Here is a 12,169-nt window from a genome sequence, read left to right on the forward strand (position 1 = left end):
GAGTTCAATTTTTTCACTGATATTCATTACCTACATTCGAAAATTATTCATGCAGCTTCTTTTTTTTTTCTTTTTTCGTGTCACCAGCAAAAGTATTAAAGAGTAACTAAATACTCCATTAGTTGCGTGATTTTCTCCTCAATTTCACAACACAGCTATAACTATAAGAGCATCTCCAACCATTTACACTAAACTTAAATATCACATTAAATATAATTTTATTTCAACCATTTGCACTGAACTCAAACTTAAAGAGTATTCTCCATATTATGTCATTTTTACTCACAAAATTTGAAAAAGTTTTAGGTTTTGGTTTAGGCACAACTAGTATTTTTTACTCAAAAACAATAAATGAGATTGGTTTTTGAGTACTGATAAGTCGTGTTTTAAGCCTTGGTTACTAGTCAGAATTACGTGCTTTAACGAATATTATGTGCAAGAAAGTTGCTTAAGTGTGCAGTGAAAAGGACACTAAAAGGGTGCAATAGTAGCCAGAGTGCATGCCACAGAGCTTGAGCGGATAGGGAAAGGAATTGCTAGGAAACAATTAACTATTGAAGATGGGTAGAGCTGTCATTTCAGAAAAAGTAAAACCTTAAGCAAGCCACCCTATAAATAGAAGACCAAATGAAGAAGGAAAAAATACTTGGAGACTAGCTCCATTCACTCGCATTCCTCGCTCTTAGTCCGGCTTCCAATAGAATTTTCGGCCGCCTGCCGAAGGGAAGTTACCGTCCGTCACAGCCAGTTGTCGCTGTAGTCTAGTATTTTATCAGTTCATCGCTCCAAGGAGCCAAACAATCTCACTTGCTTTGTTTTCTTTAAGAATTCCAATTTACGTACTTGTTTTTTTTGCTTTTGATCTGGATTCCAGTAGTTACCTTAGTAGGAACATCTTTTGGTTGATGATCTTATTTGCAATGGACTTTATTTCGGTTCTATTTCGTGTTTCCAGCTCAATCATGTTCTTATTCTGCCTAGTTAGCAAGATCTAGTAGTTTTACGTCAATTTTTGTTGCTATATGCTTGGATCTGTTTAGATAAATTAGATCTCGATGTTCCTTCGAGTTTCTCCAAGTTACAGTTGTTAAATTAGATCTAGTAGTTTAGGTATTCGTTGTTTTTTGCATGCTTTAGTTGCCCTAGTTTGATTTCTTGTTTGATCTGGATTTGCGACTTGATTTTGTGATAAATCTGAGTTGTTTGAGTTTGATTCCGAGTATTCATCAATGGAGTTTTGATTTTCTGATCATTTTCGTTGCTTGAAGAAGAAGACAACGTCACCATCTGAGTCTGGGGCCACTTGTTGCTTTTTGTTACTTTTCTACCTTGTCCTTTCACTTTTCAGCCTTTTTACAGATCTAGGTAGTTAGTTAGTTAGCCATCATTGCCTGTTATTCCTTTTACTTTTATCTATCCATTTATAGTAACATTTCACTTTTTGCATGCACACTAGTAGTCCAGTTCAACCATTCACGTACACTTTCACAGCATGAATCGTTCAAGGTCTTACTAGTCAGGATAGGTATAGGTCCCAATTTCTTTCACGTCAAGTTAAAACTCAACCCCAAAGTGTGGTAGCAAACCACCCCTTCCAAAATGTCATCGCAAGTGTATAACACCTACATCCATCTGTGTGGGATCAATTATTTACACCATTATACTAGCCAGTAGAGTGGGTTGAGATTTATGATACGGAAGATAGACACAGACCCAACGACACAACTAGGTCTAGGTACCCTCCTAGCCAGTTGAAGTTTAAACACACACGCACACGCGTCAGAGTCTATTTCCTCAGCTATAAAGTACTAATAGAGCTAATTACCTATCTCATTTCAGATTTTAGTGTATCAACGGAGATGATATAATCTACGCAAAAATATTTTTGTTTAAACATTATACTATTCATTACTAATAATTTTCTTTTTTTAAATTAAATACTTATAATTAAAGTTTTTGAGTAATTCATTATCTAATACTTACAAGTCCACATTAGATATGATATGGGTTTTAAGAAAAATAGTAGAAAGTGGGTATAAAAAGGATAGTGGACGTTGAGTTTTACTTTTGTATATTAATTTTATAATTTAATGTGATTATGTGAGTGAGATAAAGTTAGTGTAATGTGAGGTTCATTACTAAAAATAGTACTTTAAAAACAAATGAGATATTTATTCGTGGACGAACGAATATATCAAAATAACATTTATTTATGGACGAAGGTATTAAATAGTTACAAATCTATTTATGATTATTATCTTGCATATATTATTCTCCGACAACACAAAAGCAACAAAAGAAAACATTTGCTAGTCAAGACATACCAAAGTGCCATTATAACATGGTATATCTATCTAATAATTATTTGACAAATGGAATTAAGTTAACACCTAAACTAATCTCACCAAAGGGGCCATTAACTTTATTTAGAAAAATACTTAAATATGGTAATATTTGTGGACTTTCCTAAATACTCCTACAAATATCAAATATGCATTCATATGCACACATATATTAAGAGAATATTTTCGAAAGAATTTTATCATAATTTTAAGTTTGAACTTAGGGGTGTCGAACCTGACGGAATCGGGAAACGGGGCGTGGTCGGGTATTCATATTTTGGGTTTTGCGGGTACCGAGTATACCCGATACCCGCTCGGGTATATACCCGTTAGTCCTAACATACCCGGTATTTATATAGGTATTTTATAATTTTTTTATTTTAATTTTAATACATGCTATTAGAATATTATTTTTATTAGTAATTTAGTATTAAGCGTATTTTTTTATGATATATTGTATTGGGATTTGGGGGCATTATAGTTTCTGGAGAATTTTTCATTAAGAAATGAGCGTCTGTATGAATAATTTGTGTGTTACTATAGTATTGTCTTTGGAGCATTTTAGTTTTTAATCTATTGTATTATTGTTAATGATTTATGAAAGTATGTTCTGCAGTCTTACAGATGCAACATGGAGTATTAGGTGTACAGACGCTCATATGAATTTTAGAACTTTGGAAGTGTGCAAATATAAAAAGAAGATTTTTAAAAAGATGTTGCGGGTCGGCCGGTCGGGTACCCGCACTGTCGGGTGCGGGATACCCGACTTAGTGCGGGACGGGTATCGGGACTGCCATTTCGGTCGAAATCGGGTGCGGGTACCCGCGGATACCCGTTTCGACACCCCTATTTGAACTAGTAATATTTATTTATTCATGATGCAGTCTATTTAATAGTATTATACGTATTAACTATTTAGTACTCTCTCCTTCCAAACTAAATTGAGTCATTTTCTTTTCTAATAAAAAATAAAACATCTCATCACTCTTACTTTATTACTTTAATCTCTTTATTTTTCCTACTTTATTTACTTTCTTAATTTTCAACACAATTTCTTAATTTTCGTGCTGAAAAGTTTTGACTCAACTTAGTTGGGACGGAGTGAGTAAGTACTAATTTTGAAAGGGTTAATGTGATCACGATTAGTATTAATTTTAATTATTTTCAATTTTGAATGTAATTGCTATTTTAAAATGAGTGATTTGTTGTATTTTTTTTTTGGGAGTTTTTTCATACCATATAAACATATTTGATGTAATAATATTAATTTTTTTTATCATGTTCTATTCATTCATCTAGTTAATGATATGCAATAGCAGAAAAAACTAAACCATATACTACTATATTTTATTATGTATATATGCGCAAAAATATTTTACACATCATAACCAATACGTATCATGTGAAAATTAATAATATTAAGTTCATTAAAAGTAACTAAATATATCATATGAAATTAACAAAATTAAGTTAACTAAAATATTTTACATCATGATTAATGGAGTATCATAAAGATTAACAAAATTAAGTTAATTAAAATAAATCCAATGAATTTGTTCAGAAAGTCGACTAATCGCGAAATTTTGTGAATATACATTGATGCATATTTTGCACATATAGGAAGTTCAAAAGGTGTTACCATATTTATTATTTTGGCCTTTTCCAAAGAATTGTGACATATTATGTATGATTAATTTGAGTATTAATCACTTTACATTTGTCAAATAATTGAGTAGGCATATAATGTCATAATGTCATCTTGATGTGTCTTGAGCAGTGAATTTTTTCTAAACAAGACAATGGAAATCTGGTGTCCTAAAAAGGAGTAAAAATCAACCAAATTCACCGAACACAAATTTCATTTTCTTCCATTAACATTACAACTAGTTTGAGCTCCTGCTGGTGCGGTAATAAATAAAATTACGGTATCACAAACAAAATACTGGAATAGGTTCGACGACAAGACATCTAAATAAAGCACTCACTGTAGTAATTGCACGAAATTATACAGCAGAGAAGTGATTGGAGAGGGGTCTACTGAATCTACAGTCTCATACCCACGGCCCTACGCACATGGTCACTTTCCAACAAAAAAATTAATCTCTCAGTCCACCAACTAGAGGCTAGAGTTTATGAGGTACTCCACTAGTATATCTCTCAATCCAATAAAATACTCCCTCCGTTTTTGCCACGGTTGAAGCGAAACCTTTTTGCACGAAATTTTAGAAATGAATATTGGGTGTGTTAAATAAATAGATAAAAAAGTAAGAGAGAGGAAAATGTAGAGAGAATAAAGTATAAAGTGAATAAATTAAAGAGGATAAAGTAAGAGAGAGTAAAGTAAGAAAGAGAACAAAGTTACCATATAAGAAAATGACTCAACTATAAAGAAACTTCCCGAAATGGTAAAATGACTCAACTATAGTGAAACGGAGGAAGTATAGCCTATTTTTTAAGTCTCACTCAAGATGGCCACATTCTTGAGTGACATGGAATTTTAGAAAGTATTTTTAGGTGGAATAGATCACTCAAGATGGCCACATTCTTGAGTTACATGGAATTTTAGAAAGTATTTTTAGGTAGAATGAAGTAGAGAAGAAAAAAATAGTTAAATATTTTAATAATGAGAGAGAAGGGATGAGGTTATTTCCAAAATTGGAAAGTGGCCATCTTGATTGAGAAAAACAAAAAAGGAAAGGTGGTCGTCCTGAATGGAACAAGGGGAGTATAAAACACTTGGTTTTTAGCATGAGATTTTATATAGTGTTGTTTTATAAATGAAAAAAGAGAGAGTGAAATAAGAGGAAAAAGTAAAGAGAGCGTTGTTTCCATTTTCAGAAACGTTTCATTTTCAATAGACAATCCAAAAAGGAAAATGTTTAATTTCTAATGGGACAGAAGGAGAAGGAGTATACATATTTTTAAAATTTAAAAACTTTTTTTTGTCTCTAGTAGAACTTATTCTCTATTAATAATACTTTATTTATTTTTTTCTTTTCCACTTCTTTCTTATTTTACCAATTATTTATTAAAATTCGTGTCAATCAAAAGTGCATATTCTTGTGGGACAGATGAAGTATTAATTAATTCCTCTAGTAAATGAATACTCCCTTTGTCCCATTCATGATACCCACATTCTTGAACAACATGAAATTTTAGGAGGAGTTGTTAGTGGGGTAAGTAGGGTGGAAAAAGAGAATTGAACAGTTTAATGAGGTAGAGGACAGATGGATTTATTTCTAAATATAGAAAGTGAACATCTTACGTGACAAACTAAAATGGAAAAGTGGACATCTTGAGTGGGACGAAGGGGGTAGTTTCTTTTAGATAGGGATTAAGGCCATTTATAATCTCATCCCGGATCCAGGCCCCAACTCCCCCATACGTCAGTCATCATTCCCCTCATTTTCTGTATAAGGCCACAACTCTCACAACCCTACAGGCCTCATCTGGACCCCAACCATTAAATTCCACTTTTCACAACTACAAACTATTTTACTCGTAAAATAGTAAACTTTGAACAATTAAAACACGGAAAACTCATTGTTCATTTGAAAATTTAAAATTACAAACTCTAGAAATTAAAGAAGTCCTTAAAATTCAAATATTACAATTCCTAAAAAATTAAATAAAAAAAAACTACTTCATTCGTTTCCTCATAGTTGAGGCTAAACTTCTAGGCACAAAGTTTAAGAAATAGAGTGTGTTAAGTAGATTTGAATAAGTAAGAAAGAGGAAAGTAAGAGTGAGAAGGAAGGGAGTACTTTTTCTTCTTCATCTTTGAGCGAAGGAAGTTGATCATCTCATTATGCAAAGTCGAGTTTAAACTCCGACATTGTCGATGTATCCTTCGCCGCCAAGTCCTTCAGATGGCCCAACTGCAAGATTATACTCATAGAATCAGACATCTTATCTACCGAAGGGTTGGGTGGCGGTGCTGGCATAGTTGGGTAACTCGTAGCAGCCTTCCCCTTTGCTTTCCTCTTCAACTGGGGGATAATCCGAAAAATTTGGTCACGTTGAGGTCGATTGTCGGACCTCCATCGTTTGTAGAGTGGTTTCTAGTGGCAAAAAATTTGGTTCTCTTTAGCGCGCCACTCCCGCCGATTCTACTCCTTCGCTGAATATCGGGCTCCTATGGAGAATCTTCCAAATGTCGTAGTACTTGAAGTGCTTCTTCCCGGAAAGGTAAAACTCCTCGTAGGTCATCGCCACGAGGCTCATCTCGTTGTAGGCTACTTGTCATTCCACTTTGAAATCTTATTCTGAATTCGGCCCAAGTGGTTCTGAAGCTTCATGTAGTCATGCTCGAACGTCCCTACTGGTCAACCAGCTTTAAACTTCTCAGCGACTCACTCCCATAACACTTTACTGGCTTGCTGGTTGCCGATGATAGGGTTCTCGGAGAAGTCAATGAAGTTCTTGGCAAGAAACAAGGTCTATGTACTTCTTCGGTCTGCTATCATCATCAACTATAGCAACCTTGCCCTTCCCCGCACGTTAGGTGACGAGCTTCATCTCAATGATGTCATACTCATACTAGCTGACGACGACAAGTTTAATGGGGCGGTGGTGGACCCCATTGTCGGACTAATAACAACATTTTGTTGAGGTGACGCTGGTAAGTACCAATTTGTTGGACGCGATAAATTCGTTCATCTGTTGTTAGTCGCTGTTAAACCACTGCATACAAACCGAATTTAAATGAATAATAGAGAGGACACAAGCGAAATTGAGGAAGAATGGAAATGATGTGAAATTGATATAAATAGGTAAAAAAATTCGATTTAAAAAAAGGGTTCGGGTTCGGGCCGAGTGCCCGTAAACGCCGGGATGGACCGCAACGGGATGCGTCCTCAGGCCCCTCCGTCGGCTCCAATCGTGGCCCAGACCCAGCCTCCCCTACATGCAATGCACCATGGCCCGAGCTGGACCCTAGATGTGGTCTGGCCCGGAGCGTTGTGGATGTCCTAAAAAAATATAATACTCCTATTTAACTAATTAAAATAAACTGAAAATAAAGTACTCCCTCCGTCCCATTGAAGATGATCATTTTCATTTTTGGTTTGTGAAACTAAGATGACTCATTTCTAAAAATGGAAACACCTTTATCCCAGCTTTATTTCTTCTCTCTTACTTAACTGTCTCCATTTGCATACACAATAAAGTTGCGTAAATTCTTGTGCCGTACAAGGAATGGATCATCTTCTTTGAGACAGAGAGGATATATATGAAATAAAATAATAAATAAAAGCAAATAAAACAGAATGAAAATAAAGCAAGAACAAAGAAAAATTTATTAAATGAAGATAGATTAAAGTATAAAAAATAATTAAACGAATAATTGAAGACGGAGTAAAATATGAAAGAGAATTAAGTATAGAAAGATTAAATGTGGTATTTTTCATAAATAAAAATGACTTAACTGTATTAGGGGACAACTAAAAATAGAATATAATTCAACTACTTGAGACGGTGAGATTATTAGAGAAAATAAGTTTTGTTTCTACGAAGAAAAATTACTCTTTTGTTTTACAATAAGTGAAATATTTCTTATTTTGCATAAAATTTTATGCACTATTTTTTTATTAATTAAATGAAGAAAAAATAAAATAAGACTGAAAATAAAATAGAAAAACTGATATTTTATTTAAAAAATATGTCATTTAAAGAATGTGATATCCCAAATAGAAAAATATGATACTTACTAAAATAGGAGCTTTTTAAAACTGAAAATTGGAAAACTCTTGGACGAATAAAACAAATAGAATTACTATTGATTATAGTGAATAAAGAAAGTAATAGATCAGTTTTTAACGGACTGATAGTGTGAAATGATGAGACAAAACTTCCCCTAGTTTAAATTCGTTTACACTTCGTTCAGCAAGAGCATGTACTTTTAGATGGACATAAATTTTACTCCCTCCGTCCATAAATAAGAGTTTCGTTTTTTCATTTTTGTCTGTCCACGAATAAGAGTCTCGGTTCATAATTATCATAAATGGTAAATGAGATCCCACATTCCACTAACGCATTTCACTCGCATATCATTTAAAACTAATATATACAAGTGGGACTCCTATTCCACTAACTTTCTTCTACTCACTTTTCTTAACATTTCTTAAAACACGCGCCATTTAGAAATAAGACTCTTAATCGTGGATGAAGGGAGTAATATATAATTATTAAAATAAAAATAAGATAGAAAAATAAATAGTTAAAGTATTGTTAGTCGAGAATGAGTTCCATCTTATCAAAAAGAATTTTTTTTTCTAAAATTTAAAAATGCATAATCTTGTGAAACACACTAAATAGAAAAGAGTTCATGCTCTTGTGGAATAAGGGGAATAATAAGTTAAAAACAATTGACAAACAATAAGCATTAAGTTTAATTTTCTTTTACTTCCTTGGTTAATAAATAGATTTATCGGATTTAATGCAATAAAAAAAAGAATGAAAAGTACAATGAAATCAACGGAAAGGAAATAATATAAATCGGAACTATAAATCATAAAAAATTATTGAGTCGAGAAGTCTAGTTTCCGCAGGTGATGCACTTTTTGTTAGTACTAAATAAACATGCAAGTATACAAAGTAGATCTAATATAGCTAATGGTTAGTACCATATATCAAATACAAGAGAAATGATCACAAATTGACTATCTCTTACTGATGCACTTTTTATTAGCACTAAATAAACCTGCAAGTATACAGAGTATATATAGTATAGCTAAAGGTTAGTACCGGATATCGAACATGGGGAAGACGAACACAAAGTGTCTATCCTCTACTAAGACTCAAGTACTATCTGGAAAAACGATTGGGTTTTGAAAACTTTTGAAAAACTAAAAACAATGGAAAGCATAGATCAACTAAAAGCAGATAAAACACAGAGAAAGACGATAGAAATAAGGGAATCCTAGGGATGCGTGTTCACAGTTATGGTTATACAAAATTCCAACTACAATACCCTAGCACAATTTATACTTTGAAAGGACGAGTCACCTAGCTTATGCTCATGCGATACAAATGTTGATTACAAGATTAGGGTTGTCAATCCTAACACGTAATTCCAAAAAGCTCCTAAGACCCTTGAAAAGTCCTCACTCTCAATTAACAAGTGCCGTTTTAAGGGAAGCTAAATGTAGTGTCTACTAAGTGAATCTAACTCGCTAGAACTCTGTCACAGTTATGAAGCAAGTTATATTAAATCATACACGATTGTGTCACTCAATCATGCAGCATCAAAACTACTTAGGGAAGAAACAAAGTAAAAACAAAACAGATATTAGATAGAAAAAGGAATTTGTATAACCAAAGTCGTTACTAACACATCCCTAGAATCCTATGAGTTTAGTTACACATAATTGAATAAGCTAAAAACATAGATTGAAGGGAAGACAATTTGAACATAAAACTAAAGCAAATAAAACCCGTGGGTTGAATCCTTGTTGTTCTTGATGTTCTTGAAATCCTTCTCCAACTCCTTGCACCAATGAAGTACTCTAGGTCTTGATCTCTATGAAGTATTTTGCAATTAGAAGTTCTCTCCTTTTGATGAAGCTTGAGGTCTTATTTATATAAGGGAATTCTAGGGATGTGCTTTCACAGGTATGATTTATACAAGTTCCAACTACAATACCCTAACACAGTTCATACTTTACTAGAACGAGTCACAAAAATATTTTCCATGCGGCGCAAAGTGGGTCGTCAATCCTAGATTTGCAACTCCCAAAAGCACCTAAGACTTCTACTGTTCTCGCTCTAAATTAAAAGTACCGTTTTAAAGGGAAATAATTGTAGTGTCAACTAAGCTCTTCTAATATGCAAATCCTCTCTTGATTACTTTGCAAGTCAATAAATCATCATAGAATGTGTCACTCAAACATGAAGCATTATCTCACACTTAGATTTGAAGCAAGTAATGAACAAAACGGATATTAAATAATTAAAAACTGTATAAACCAAAGTCATTACTAACACATCTTCTATGAATTTAGCCACTCATGGAGAATTACACTAAACCAATAGTTTAGGAAAAACATACAAAACATAAGTACTAAGATAATAAAACCCAAATGTTGAATCTTGTAGCCTTATCTTCTCCTTGAACAATGATGAACAACTGAAGGAACTCTCAAATATTATTCTCTCGTGTAATGTGCAACAAAAGGTTCATTTGATGAAACTTTAGGGGGTATTTACAGCCTTGAAGTCGTGTACAATGATATGGCAATTCTTCAGCATAGTATGGTATGTCTTGGAGAGAAAACAGGGCAATTTCTGTGCGCCGCGTTTCCCAGCGGTCGCTGGCCAGCACCCCGTAGCTTCTGGACTCATATCAGCGGTTGTTGCGCACACTCCAGCGGTCACTTGGCGTAATCTTCTTTTCAGTCCAAATTTTCGAAGCACACCGCTACATGGACAGCGGTCAATGGCGGCCAGCGCTCCATGGCTCGAAAGCTCTAGACTTCTAACTTCGACTTTTTGCTATCTTTTTAGGCTCTATTTTGCACATTTCTCCCAAAACACGTTAAAATTTCAAAATAGATAAAATATGCAAATAATGGACATGTAATGCAACTTTGGCACTCAAAACGTACCAAATAATTGTCTTAAAACAATGCACTGAGCGTAGCAGGACGAGATATACTCTAGTAGTGCTCTTAGTTCCGGCGAAGTCTCCAAAAAAACGAATTAATTGTACTCCCTCCGTCTCATAGAAATAGGTCATGTTTTTTTTATCTGTCCCATAGAAAAAATCCATATCCATTTAGAGCATCCACAATGAGTTTAGGCTAGCCATAGGTCAGCTATAGGCTAGCCACAAACTCCTCCTGCCACATCATCAGGACAAGCAATAGGCTAGCCACAACAATCAAAATTTAAAAACAACTAAATTTACGGAAATAAACACAAAATACGTAATTAAATTTACGACGCATATACGGGAAAATTCATTAATTTCATTTAAATAAAAAAAGTGCATTAATTAAAAAAATTACATAATAAAAAAAAACCGAGCTTCCACACACGAGCCCTTGCCTAACTCTACTCCTCACCGCTACCCGGGACCCCCAAATCTTCCGCATGCGAGGCCGCATCTGAGCCCCCCGCCTCTGCCGCAGCGGCCGCCAAATCGACCTGCATACTCTAGAGGAGATCATGAAGAAACCTCTTCTCCACGGGGTCAGTTGCCGCCCTCCATTCTGTACACTGTCGTCATCAGTCGGCTGCGACGACTCGCTTACCACCTTTTTGCCCTTCTTCTTCTTCGGTGCGCTCCGACCCCGCCCCTGACCTACTCCCTCTGTATGAATGGGAGTGTCTTCGTATCGAATTCCCGGTACCAACAACTCCTCTAGGGAGAAAGTGTCATCTCCAGTGAATTGAGTCTCTACTGGGGTCAATGTGTGGGATGACGCAGTCAAAAAGTCAAGACTGGGGCGATAGACATTGTCCCCACGGCTGCACCCCCAGCATCCCCTGAATCCCGGCGGGCTGCATCCCCTGCCATCCTGGCCCCCACCCCGGCATCATCTGCCCGCCCGACATCCCACTACCCCCGGCTGCTATCGCGACCATCATCTGCTGCCATTGGTACATATTGTAGTACCCACCCATCGGTCCCCATCCACCTCCAACGGGTACCGTGGGAGTTTGAGACCCGCTCGTCACTGGAGGAGAGTCGTTGTTGTTCTCCATTTCGTGATATTGCTCTTGTACAGAAATTCGGAGAGAGAGAAAACTCGTTAAAACAAGTGGTGCAAATGAAAATGACGTTCAAATCGCGTATATATAGTGTTTCGAAAATAAAAATAAAAATA

The sequence above is a fragment of the Salvia hispanica genome, chromosome 1 (genome assembly GCF_023119035.1).
Source record: "Salvia hispanica cultivar TCC Black 2014 chromosome 1, UniMelb_Shisp_WGS_1.0, whole genome shotgun sequence".
Classification (NCBI taxonomy): Eukaryota; Viridiplantae; Streptophyta; class Magnoliopsida; order Lamiales; family Lamiaceae; genus Salvia; species Salvia hispanica.